Source organism: Mesoplodon densirostris, chromosome 3, assembly GCF_025265405.1.
Source record: "Mesoplodon densirostris isolate mMesDen1 chromosome 3, mMesDen1 primary haplotype, whole genome shotgun sequence".
Classification (NCBI taxonomy): Eukaryota; Metazoa; Chordata; class Mammalia; order Artiodactyla; family Ziphiidae; genus Mesoplodon; species Mesoplodon densirostris.
The window spans coordinates 46,499,909-46,513,738 of NC_082663.1; positions in this window are offsets into that span (position 1 = coordinate 46,499,909).

Consider the following 13,830-nt stretch of genomic DNA (forward strand, 5'->3'; position numbering starts at 1 on the left):
TTGAGAAAAAGTTTCTATTCCAAGATATCCAAAACTGAGTATCTGTTGAGTCAAAAATAGATCTTCTTAAGCCTAATCTTGCTGCAATTCTGACTTACTTCTTCGGCTTCCATGTAATTTATCTCATCCTTTCATCAACAATATTCTTAACACAGATGGAATCAAACTCTTGATCTAAACAAAACAAAGAGAATCAGTTCCCCAAACATCTACCTACCATATGCATAACTTGAGTAGATTTACAAGATAAAATACAGGACACCGAGGTAAATCTGTATTCCAGAGAAAAAAACAATTAATCTTTCTTAGTATATGTTTTTACCAAATATTGCATTGGACATAAATATACTAAAAAACTATTTATTGTTTCTCCAAAATTCAAATGTAACTGAGTACTCCCATAATTTTATTTGCTAAATCTGACAACCTTAAACTTGAGTAACTACTTAAAAGAAAAGTTAATTATAAAATGAAACTGAAACCTGTATTACATAATGTTTAGCACGTTTGAGATTTAAAATTTTCAAATGACAAGCTGCTATTTAGTAGTCTACCATATCAAAGATAAAGATTACCTTTTCTGGAATGTATAGAGCCTTTTCACTTATTTAGCTATCTAGAGTCATGAGACAGAGTACCCTCTGGATGGAAAATTGGTGTAAGTCATTGACTATTAAGAGAATTTCAAAACAATTTACTGCTTTATTTTTCTTTATGTGTGTGCAGGGTGGTGGGTGCTTTCCTAGTCATATAATGCATTGATGTCAGGGAGTTCCATGTGTGACTGATGGCTGAACTTAGAAGAAAACTCTTATCAGATACTTAGTGACTCACTTTGACACCGCCCCAAGAAGCAGTCCCCATATGTTCGAATGTGTACTCTTTCAAACTACCAAAGGATTTTTTTTCTAGAGTTATGTGAGATGAACAGTGGAAAAAAATATTTTTAAGTGTGGAAATGTGATAGATGAAATATGAATATACTCTAAGAAATATGCAGAGAAAGTAGAATATGGAAAGTGGTGGATAAAATCCATTAAAAGACACATGTAAAAGGAAGACAAGTGTGAGGGAAGACAGACACAAGCAGTGAAAAAATAACTATAAAAACTTTTAAGGGATTTAAGTCTGATTAGATGCTAGAAGAAAGTATGTCTCAAAATATACAACAACAAACGTGTTGAATACTCTGTGCAATGGGTTAGAGCAGGTATATAAAGACAGTAGAAGATTTGCCACTGTTCATTCAATCATCCATTCATTCATTAATCTAATAGATATTTATTGAGAATATATTATGTGCCACACACTTCTCCAGGTTCATGGGGTACAGCTATGAATGAGATCTATTAAATTCCTGACATAGAGAACTTACAATCTCTTTGGAAATTGTGGAAGTAAAATATTAAAAAGAAATCATGGTTTTCCAGTCCAGAATGTAAGGAACTTAGAAGTCATCACTCCATTTTAACAAGTAAAAATCTGAACAAACTAAAAAATCAACAACTCTTTTCAGGTCCATCAGAGACATAAGGTCACAAGATAAACTGCTGCTCGCAGAATTGGGAAGACAGGTGAATACAGAGAATCACAACTTGCTGGAGCAGAAACCCATGAGCAGAAACCTCCATTGGAAACTAGTGTCAGGGCAGGAAAATCTACCCTTTAATTGACAAATAGCTGGAGGCTCAGTGTAGACAATTCTGAGAGTTAAACTCTCCGGGAGGAGTCATTCACCTTACCAACAGAGGAGCAAAGATAAAAGTTACATCCAACTTCTCCTCAGAAACCATGTAAGGAAGAAGAGGGTAGAATGAAATATTTAAAGTACTGAGAGAAAAAAGCCCACCAACCTAGAATTCTGCACTCTGTGAAATTATCATTCAAAAGTGAAAGAGAAATAAAGATTTTCTCAGATAAACAAAAATTTGAAATAATTTGTTGCTAGTGTAGACTTATCTTGCAAGAAATGTTTAAAGAAGTTCTTCAGAGAGAAGGAAAATGATATAGGTCAGAAACCCAGAACTATATAAAGGAAGAGTGTCAAAGAAAGAATAAATGGAGGTGACATAAAACTTCTATTTTTCTTATTCTTAATTGATCTAACAGATAAATGTTTGTTCAAAATAATAGCACTACCTGTAAAGTGGTAAGGTGTTATTTGAAAGTAGACTTGGAATAATTGTAAATATATATTGCAAACTCTAGGGTTCTAAAAAAAGTTTAAAAGAAGTATAACTGATACACTAAGAAAAGAAAATAGAATCATAAAAAATGCTCACTTAAAACTGCAAAAGACAGAAGAAGAGTAGAAGACAAAAATAGGGAAAATAAAGGACAAGAAATAGAAAACAGCAACAAAAGGATATTCATCCAACTATATCAATAATCACTTCAAACATTAATGGTCTTTATATACTGATTAAAAGACAGAGATTGTCAGAGTCGATCAAAAAGCAAGACACACCTGTATGTGATCTACAAGAAACCCACTTTAGATATAAAGATACACATAGGTTAAAAATAAATGGATGGAGATAGATATATCATGCTAACAATAATCAAAAGAAAACAGGAGTAACTATACTAATTTCAGACAGAGCAGACTTCAGAGAAAAGAAAGTTATCAGGGATAAAGAAGGTTCAATTCTCCAAGAAGACATAACAATTTTTATTGTGTCTGTAACTAAAAACAGAGTATCAAAACATGTGAGGCAAAAACTGATAGAACTACAAGAAGAAATAGATGAATCCACTATTATGGTTGGAAATTTCAACACCCCTCTGTCAAAAATGCATAGAATGAACCAACAGAAAATTAGTAAAGACATCATTGAACTCAACAACACCATCAATAACTAGGTACAATAGACATCCATTCATACAACAACAGAATACACATTCTTGTCAAGCTCACTTGCAGCATTCACCAAGATAGACCACATTCTGTGCCATAAGATACACCTTAACAAATTTAAAAGAATAGAAATCATACAATGTCTGCTCTCAGACGACAGTGGAATTAAACTAGATCAATAACAGAAAGATAGCTGGGAAATTCCCAAATATTGGAGATTAAAAAACGTACTTTAAAATAACAGATCAAAGAAGAATTCTCAAGAGAAATTTTAAAATATTTTGAACTAAATGAAAATAAAATATTATTTATCAAAATTTGTGAGATACAGTGAAACACTGTATAGAGGGACACTGATAATACTAAATGTATATAATAGAATAACATGTATGCATATATTAGAAAAGAAAAAAAGAAAAACTGTTTCTTTGAAAAGACCAGTGATTTCACCAGCAATTTTGATAAGATTATAGCCAAACTAACAAAGAAAAAAAAAGAGCAAACACAAATTACTAGTATCAGAAATGAAAGAGGGAATATCACTACAGATCCCATGGATGTTAAAAAGATAAAATGGAATTTTGTGAACAATTCTTTTTATTTTTTTTTGCGGTACGCGGGTCTCACGGTTGTGGCCTCTGCCATTGCAGAGCACAGGCTCCGGACACGCAGGCTCAGCGGCCATGGCTCGGGGCCCAGCCGCTCCGCGGCATGTGGGATCTTCCCGGACCAGGGCACGAACCCGTGTCCCCTGCATCGGCAGGTGGACTCTCAACCACAGCGCCACCAGGGAAGCCCAATTTTTTGAACAATTCTGTGCAGATTTTATATCCTAGATAAAATTGGTCAATTCCTTAAAAGTCAGTCTGCCAAAACTCATGCAAGAAGAAATAGACAATTTGATAGTCCTGTATCTATTAAAGAAATTGAACTGACAATTAATAACCTTCAAAACCCACAAAGTACCAGGCCCAGATTGGTTCACTGGTGAAGTCTATCAACATTTAGGGAAGAAATTATACCAGTTCTCTACTATGTCTTCCAGAAGACAGAAGTAAAGGGAATACATCATAACTCATCCTATGAGGCCAACATTACCACAATATCAAAACCAGACAATGACATCACAAGAAACGAAAATAACAGACCAATATGTTTCATGAACATAGATGCAAAAGTACTCAATAATATATACTAGCAACTCAAATCCAACAATGTATAAAAAAGAATTACACACTTAACAGAAGGAAGTTGAAAACTATATATTTTTGACTTACCTTTTATCTCAGAGATTTATGTGTATCAACTGGACAATCAACAGAAAATGTGCCAATAAAATTAATTGAATCTTATGTTTGTTCTTAGGTCTGTTTCAATGTCCCAAAGTCAGTGACATATTTACAATCATTAAAAATAAAAAGACCTGACTTTTTGTTATTTTCCAATATAAAAATCTCTAGACAGTGCATTTTTTCAGTATATTCATTCCTTATAATTACAACTTTAATATTAAAAAATGTCCCTATACCTAGAAGTTTTAATTATCATATTTATTGATGGTGAAAATACAAATTGACAAAAATCTTTTGTAGATCAGTAACTCTTCTAAATGAAAATTCTTAAAATTCAAAACAAATTTACATGCATCCAAAAATTTTTTTCACCATTTTGCCTTCATCAGTTCTTTCTTAGAATCTAGTCACTATGTTAAGTGTTCACAAGTATTATCTAATTTATCTAATTAATTTCACAACATTTCTATGAATTGGCATCTTTATTGTTATTCCAAATTTAGTAAAAGTGGAAATTGAGGCCCAGAGAGGCTAAGTAATTTGCCCAAGGTCATAATGCTTACCTCCCTATTTTAAGCCCATACACTTAATAGTGTGCTCACTGCATTTATGGATTTATGGACTTTTAAAATAACTTACAAGCCCAAACCAAATGGGGTACACAGTTTGAAAACCATTGTTTTAAGTCTGTGCTATCCAATATGGTAGCCGGTTGCCATATGTGGCTCTCTAACTTTAAATAAAATTTAAAATTTATTTCATTTGCATACCTCAGGTGCTCAGTAGTCCTAGGTGGATAGTGGCTCCTGTAATGCACTGGGCAGATATAGAACATTTCCATCATTACAGAGATTCTATTGGACAGTGTGGCTCTAAATGATAGAGAACATCCATGTGTCTGTGTGACATATGGTAAGTAAGATTCTTTTCCTGGAATCTCTTACTAACAAAGGGTTTTGAAAATGATTGCTTTCCAATAGTTGATGACAGAATCAAAGGATCATTTTAGTTCATAAAGCCTAGAGATATTTAATGATGATGAAGACAAGGTTTAAAGGATAGTAATTGACTATGTTTCATAAGATTTATTCACATTTGGAGGCATTTAATTTTTGGAAGATGTAGAAAGTATTCATAGAATTTTTCCTTTGTTTCAAAATTTGGAGTCACTACCAACCACTGATCCAATAGGAGACAGGAAAGATCTAATAAAAGTATTTCATTTCAACAAAAGGAAATTAGACCAAAATGATGACATTTTTCACCTGTTTCTGTTTCTTTTTCCTAGTATAGTTTCAAGCTTCAAGAACAATGGTTCATTTTTATATATGTCCTAAGTCACTGACTATAAAGGCAGGTCAAGGAGTAGATACAGGCTCCTGGCTTTTTTTTTTTTTAAGTCTGTTTTGGCTAAGGGCAATAAGAAGTAGATTGGGTTGGGTGATGACATTTGAAAACCATTGAATAACATACAAAATGAGCAATATTAACATGGAAGTTTTTCTTAACCCAGGAATATGTTTAGAAATAGAAAATAGTTTCCCTTAAAACCTCCTTTATCTGATGAACTTGGAAAGTTTCACATGTGGAAAGGGCCACATATGGCGGAAATGCAGGCAGCCTCTAGGAGCTGAGAGTGAACCCCAGATAGGTGACAGTCAGCAAGAAAACAGGACCTGAGCTCTGTTGAATTTTGTCATCAGTCATGTGAGCTTGGAAGAAGACCCCAAGCTCCAGACAGGACAAAGCCCAGGATGTCTTGATTGCACAGGACTTAGTTAAGCTGTGTTCATACTCCTGACTCATGGGGACAATGAGATAATACATGTATGTTAAGCTTCTAAGAAAAAGGAAAGTAGTATCTGCTCATCAGAACAAAAGTGAAAATAGTACAGAAGAAGAAAGGTGCAAAATTCCTCACCTCTAATCTCATTCTTCTACATGGCCACTCCTAAGGTTGTGCGTGTGTGCTTGTGTGTGTGTCTTAGACAAAGGTGCACACATTCTTCTTTATTAAGGTGTGCGATCCATGGGACAGGAATGAGGACAAAGTTGGGAAAGAGGGATTTCTCACAGGAGGGCATTATCTCCTTGGAGGCAGCTAAGTGTTGCTGATTGCTAATCTCTCAGGATCATCCTCTAAAAAGCCTTATAAACTGCATCTCAGGACATCCATCCAGCAGGACCTAGAACAAGAGATGGGTGAGGCTGAGAGGACCTGAATTCTTACATGAGACATGTCTGATGAGGAATCCTTCTATACACTATTTATAGATGTTCAAACATATATATTGTGTTTATTAAAAAGCTGAATTGACACTATGTATACTGTCTGGCTTACTTTTTTCACTTATTAATTATTTATATGAATATATTTCTGCATACAGATCTATTGCATTCTTCTACAGGCTACAGAGAAAAGAGAGAAATTTTAGATTAGAGGATAAATTTTAGAGGTTATTTTGCATTTTACTTTTTCTTTTATTTTTTCTTAGCTTTTTTGACAAGTAACGACACATTTTATTATATCCCCTAGGATATCATTTCACTTAAGCCTAGGGAAACTTGGTGTCATGTCACTTAACTTTTAATATTTATTCAAGTTTTGCATTTAATTAGTCAAAATATGATCACTGTGTTGGCATATGTTTCTGATTTACCAGAATTTAATTTGGTATATTCCTGGGGAAAGAAAATTTATTTCTTTCAAGTCAGAAGAGGATGGCTATGACCACCCTGGTGAAGTTAAAATAAGATAACTTTAAAGCTCTATTACAAAATTAATACATAAGAGTCTATCAATCTTGTCTTCTCAACTCTGTGACAATTTCTCTCATTAGCCATATTCCACCCTGCTCTGACTATTGATTAGAAAGAAGGAGAGCAAGAAGGAAGGGAGGGAAGTAGAAAGAAAGTTAGTTCCTTGACCATTATTAGATTAATTAATTTAGTTGTACAATAGCTAGATTTCCTGTGAATTTAGGTATTCATCTGAATGAGAGGGTCAACCAATTCTTGTGCTCTCAACTTGAGGGTCAGTCTAATTCACTGGATTTGACAGCTACTTAAAAAAAATTTCCCTGTGTACTTGCTCCAAGGAAAACTGAACCTGTTTCAAGTCTTAGGAAGAGCTGTAAAATAGTCCAGTGGTCACTTCACACAGTTGTCTTAACAAAGTAAAGTTGGAAGTGAAGCAAAGGGAAAAGATGTTTTCCAGACAGATAACATGATTGCCAAGAGATCACACCCTCCTCTGGCCTCTCCCTAAGGACACTGATCCTATCAGGAAGAAGTAAACTGGGAGGCAAGACAGCTTTCATTCTGTGAACATTCCTAAACAGAAAAACAAATGATGAATCTCTTAATATCATTTTCCCTCTATCCTCACCGGTGATTAGAAAGAACTTCTCAACAAAAATCTTAAAATTCATCCCTCAGATGAGCACCCCATTATGTCTTTCATGAAATTTTTTCAGCACACCAGTCATTTCTGCCAGCGTGATCACTATCGCATGTCAAGTGCTAAATTTTTGAGGCAAGGAAGTTTAAGGAAAAGTTAAGAGAAAGATCTAGGACAAAAAAGATGGGTGAGGCAGTGAAAGGAGCTGAACGTGCTTGACTAGAAATCAATCTCCTTCAGAAAATATTTAGGGGTGAGGGAGGGGTTATCTATACTATGTCTTCTTTGTTCTTTTATATATGTTCATTCCATTTCACAGATCAACTTCTAGAAACAAAATATGTCTTATGATTTTATGGAACATGTTCATATCTGGATGTTGGATTTGGCTGTGGCTGATCTCTTAAGACAATAGTTCTAAGTGAAGAGCTTTATATTCAGTATCATGGATGTCAGCAATATGCAGTGTGTGAAAGACAAAAACCAAATGTATGCCTTTATTACTCTGAATTATAGAAATGGGATCAATTAAATCAGAGTAGCTTAACTGAGAACTGAATTGTGATAAAACTGTCAAAAAGGCAACTATTTTATTATTCAAGGATATTTTAAAATGTATTTGATGTCTTTAGCCTAGGCATGATAAAGTGTGTCTCAGAATTTTGGTTGTAAGATATTAAGATCAAGAGCAGAAAAAAAAATGTACCTTTTTTCCTGACTCTGAAAAGTCCTATCTCTCAGAAATGAACAAAACTACACCCTAATAAAAGAGGTATGAAAATAGAATTATTAAGTTCTTCAATTACAGAAGGAAACATTCCATTTGCCTCATTATTTAAGTTTCTTCTGTGTTCTACCAGTGAATAGATACATATAAATACACTAGTACAAATATACGTCTGTAACTTGGATAAGATATTTAACTTTTCTCTGCCTCAATTTCCTCATCAGTAAAATGGGATGAAAATAGTGGCCATTCATAAATTATTCGGGGAATTTAACTTATTTAATATCATACACATTTAGGAGAATGCCTGGGATATAGTAATAACTCAATAACTATTAGTTGCCTCCACCATCACCTTCATAATCACCATCACCACTATGTAAGAGCACATAGCAATGTGCCCGGGATGAAGTAGGTACACGTTAATTTGTTAAAAACCCCATCTGGGTTTTTTTGTTTTGTTTTGTTTTGTTTTGAAATTTATTTTTGGCTGTGTTGGGTCTTCGTTTCTGTGCGAGGGCTTTCTCTAGTTGCAGCGAGCGGGGGCCACTCTTCATAGCAGTGCGCGGGCCTCTCACTGTCGCGGCCTCTCTTGTTGTGGAGCACAGGCTTCAGACGCGCAGGCTCAGTAGTTGTGGCTCACAGAACTAGTTGCTCCACGGCATGTGGGATCCTCCCAGACCAGGGCTTGAACCCGTGTCCCCTGCATTGGCGGGCAGATTCTCAACCACTGCGCCACCAGGGAAGCCCTGGGTTTTTATTTTAATGAGGTATACTTTCCTTTATCTTTGTTCAGGAATCAATGATATATTTGGGGAAGCAATAGGCATGTTATTTTTCTTTCCATGATCCTTGTTCCTGGCTCTCTTGGCCATCTATTCTCAGTAGAATGCAAACCAAGACAACAGTTCGAAACCAATCTGAGTTCAGTAAACTCGAAAACCACATCACCCAAAACAATGGAGATTGAAGAAATAATCTTTCTTAACCTCTCCTACTTCCTAATATAGGGTTTTATTGATTTCTCATTTTCTTAACTTATATGTTGACTTAGGTTTCTGGATTTTCTTTCTTCATTAAATTAAGTATGTTAACAAATTCCACTTAAAGAAGATAGAGGGGCCTCCCTGGTGGCGCAGTGGTTGAGAGTCCGCCTGCCGATGCAGGGGACACGGGTTCGTGCCCCGATCCCGGAGGATCCCACATGCCGCGGAGCGGCTGGGCCCGCGAGCCATGGCCGCGGGGCCTGTGTGTCCGGAGCCTGTGCTCCGCAACGGGAGAGGCCACAGCAGTGAGAGGCCCGCGTACAGCAAAAAAAAAAAAAAAAAAAAAAAAAAAAGAAGAAGATAGAGGCAGTCTTGAAAAAGGAAAAGACAGCAGGCTGTGGAGCCTTAAAAACACACTTGCCCCACATTCAGATTCAAGACAACAAACATCTCAGGACCTACCATGCTCCCATTGCTGAGCTTGGCAATTTAATTTAAATTATGCCCTTTAAATTATAGAACATCCTGCATATTTAACAGGGAAATCAAGTGACTTGTCCAGGATCACCCACCTGGTAATTAGCAAAGTTTAGGAACTTTATTTGCTGTGATCAATTCCTGACTTTCTTCTACTCCATGATAGAAACAAAAACACCTGCCCTTTGAGGCCTTGGGGTTGTTGTGAGACTATTATTATTATTAATTGTTAATATTAATCAACATAATAAAAAAAGAGATGTTATAGACCAGAAGGTACTATAAACAAATAAGGTAATAATATAATAGAGAACTACAAAGACCTGTTCTCCATTTTTCTTTGTTGAAAATTTGTTGTAAAAATTATTGGAAATAAACCAGACAGTGACTGAGCTTTGGGAATAATTTTTAATATGGATATTGTTATTAAATCAATATATTTTTTGCTACAGAGTATTGGAATACAAATGATTGTAGAAAGAATTTTATTCCCTAAAATCATTCAGCTAGTATATTTTTCTTGAATCGTATTCTACAGAATCTTTCAGATGTTATGTTTTCCATGCCTGTAAAAAAAATCAACTTTTGTTTTTATAATTTTACCACAACTGTACTGGAAGAGATTATAAGGAGAGGGAAAAATAATTCATGGTAATAGCTCTCTACGAAATGTGAACCCATTTATCTCCCAAGTCATAATGAGCTAGTTCGAGAAAGGCCTGTGAACTTGCTTCTGGCAAGTGGAAACATTAATAAGCCCATTTTGAGAAGAGCTTTTGAACTTCTGGCAAGTGGACACATCAGCCCCAACAAATCATCAGGGAAAGCTCAGGTCAAAAGTGCAGCAGCAAAAAAGTATTTTCATTCATGTTTAAGAAAGACCAACCCATCTGCATGAGCTATCATGTTTATGCATATTTTAGCCAAATTTCAAGGAGGCTTCATATCCAGGAATGGATAAAGACGATTCTAGCATTGCTCAGGGCAATATTTTTTAAACTGCAGCTGGCAACCCATTAGTAGTCACGAAAACAATTTATGGGTCTCAACCAGAAAGCAATTTATGGTGTCATTTAAAATAATGACACCAAATAGACAAAAAGGAATATCAGAAGGCACTCAGTATTAAAGATACATATTTTTTGTGAAACTGCTGCTCCAGGTGTGTGCTTTTGCTTGATTCCAGTGTAGGAGGTATTTCTTTCTGTGAGCTGTAGTCAAAAAGGCAGAGAACATTGGTCTGGGGCTGTGAGTTCTGACTAGATTCCAGTGAGGATGAAGAGAGAAAGGGCTTTGAGTCTGAAGTCGGAGCCAGAGAAACTTTGCAGAATTTCAGTACATCTAGCTCCTTGTTCTCCAAATAAGGATAACATACTAGGGAAAAGATGGTGAGATGGATCAGTTTTCCTGTGTCACTTGTGTTAGGTAGATGAATTCGAGTAGCTATAAGATCATTTCTTCAGTTCCTGACTTTAGTGCAAAAGTAGTGTTTTCTCCTTTAACAAGCCAATGTGGGCTTGAAAATCACAGTGAGACAGGCATGTATCTACCTGCCACTTTATCTTTCACCTTCAGAACCTACTGCAAGAGACTCAGTATTTTGATAGACAGAGAGGCTTGCATTGTCTTGCAGATTATATATTAAGCTTTCGGGAAAATTCCATGAAAGTTATCAACACTTGCCTTTGCCCTAATTACTTCTCATGAAATGAGAATTGCTTGACATTAATGTTAGTCGTGTCAAACGCTTGCACTTAAGGTGGAAGAAAGATTGAAATATAGGCTTAAAGAAACCAATTTAAGATAACTCCACAGCCTACTCATAGTGCACATTAGTTTACTTTTAAACTTCTCTAAAGGAAATGGATATTGGCTGGCTGATGACAGCTACCACTTACTGGATTTTATAAAAGACTATAGAATATTCATGGGTTAATTTGTATACAGTTAGCATATGGCAATTTTTATTTTTTTAATTTAAATTTTATTGGCATATAGTTAATTTACAATGTTGTGTTAGTTTCAGGTGTACAGCAAAGTGATTCATTTATACATATACATATAATCATTCTTTTTCTAGATTCTTTTCTCACATAGGCTATCCCAGAATATTGAGTAGACTTCCCTGTGCTATACAGTAGGTCCTTGTTGGTTATCTATCTTATATACAGTAGTGTGTGTATGTTCATCCCAAGCTCCTGATTTATATTCCCCCGCCGCCCCGCCATGACATTTCCCCTTTGGTAACCATCAGTTTGTTTTCAATATCTGTAAGTCTGTGTCTGTTTTGCAAACAAGTTCATTTGTTTCATCTTTTTTTAAAATTAGATTCCACATATGAGTGATAGCATATGATATTTGTCTTTCTCTGTCTGACTTACTTCACTTAGTATGATAATCTCTAGGTCTATCCACGTTGCTGCAAGTGACATTATTCCATTCTTTTTAATGGCTGAGTAGTATTCCATTGTATATATGTACCACATCTTTATCCATTCCTCTGTCGATGGACATTTAGGTTGCTTCCATGTCTTGGTTATTGTAAATAGTGGCACGTGGCAATTTAAATCTTTGCCCAAACATGATTCAAATGCCTCCAAAGATATTACTGTTCTAGAGCAGTGCTGTTCAAAAGAACTTTCTGTGATAATGGAAAAGCTTTATATTTGTATTGTCCAAATGATAGCCACTAGCCACACACAGCTTGTTGGGTATTTGAAATGTGGCCAGTGTGACAAAGAAAACGATTTTTTAAATTTTATTTGATTTTGATTAATTTAAATTAAAATTTAAATAGCTACATATGGCTAGTGACTAAGATATTGGACAGCCCATTTCTGGAAGTTTTAATTTCCATGCAAATTCAAACCAAATAAAGAGCCCACTTTTCTATTAATGTCTTAAAAATTAAATCACACAAATATAATAGGGTGACTTTTTAATCCTGTCTTGTTATGTACTCTTTTCAAGTCTTCTCCCTTAATCTCATCTCTTAGTCATGTCTTACACATAATAGGTACTCAATAAATGTTAGCTGTTATGCTATTATTACTCATATACTACCTACCTTTGACCGCAAATTAATCCTTAAAGACTTAAATTTATTAGAATATTTTGAGGATCTGTTGTGATGAATTCAAATATGTAGACATTACTTTGGGTAATGTTTTTCAGACTGCAGATTGAAATTCATTAGTGGTTCTTGAAAGCAATTTACACGAATTCTTTTTTATCAGAAGAATTATAATTAAAGCCTGTTTAACTAAATATTTCTAAAGTAACTTATGGTAGGTACCAAGTGGAAAAATTGTTTTTAGTTTACTTGGGCAACTCCTTTTACCTCTCTTGCCCAAGTGCATTGATTTATTAAATGGGGGTTGGATTAAACCTACCAGTATCACAGGAGTAGTGCCCACAGGATCCTGATGGCTACTTAACGAATGAAGCACACTGAGTATAAGACAAAAAGGCACAGAGGAAACTGTTAAACTGGAGAATTTATGTCCCATCTAGAAAAACGAAAATGAACTCAACTCCAGCCAAGGCAATTCGTTCTTATGCAAATTCAGACCCTGTGTTCCTAAATGCTTTAATTTTCCAACATAAACCAAAAATTTAGATTCTATGAGTGTTGAAACCAAATCCCTTAGAAAATAATGCGGGCCAAGTGAATTTTAAGGTATGTAAATCACATTTCAATAAAGCTCTTAAACAAAATAATGTGTGGGCCTGAGGGTCATCAGTTTGCAACTTCTGGGCTATTTGATTTTTAAGATTCTTTCTAGTGCTGCTACTCTAGCCTTTCTAATTCTTTTTCATACATCTTTCTTGAAATTTTTAGTAGATGGTATCTGGAGAAGAAGTATGCCTTAAGAAGTGACTTCTCTGAGGACAGAAATTTATCTAGCAATGAGCACATGCTTTCAGGCCTAGGCTACAAGACTTTAGGCAAACTAGTTGACAAAGAAATAAGAAGTGTAAGCCCAGCAAAGGAAAAGGACTGAAGTAAGAAACCAATAACATTTTTTAAAATAAAAGAGTGAGGTGAGAAAAAAAAATCCAGATGAACAAGTGGCATAGAGAAGAAGCAA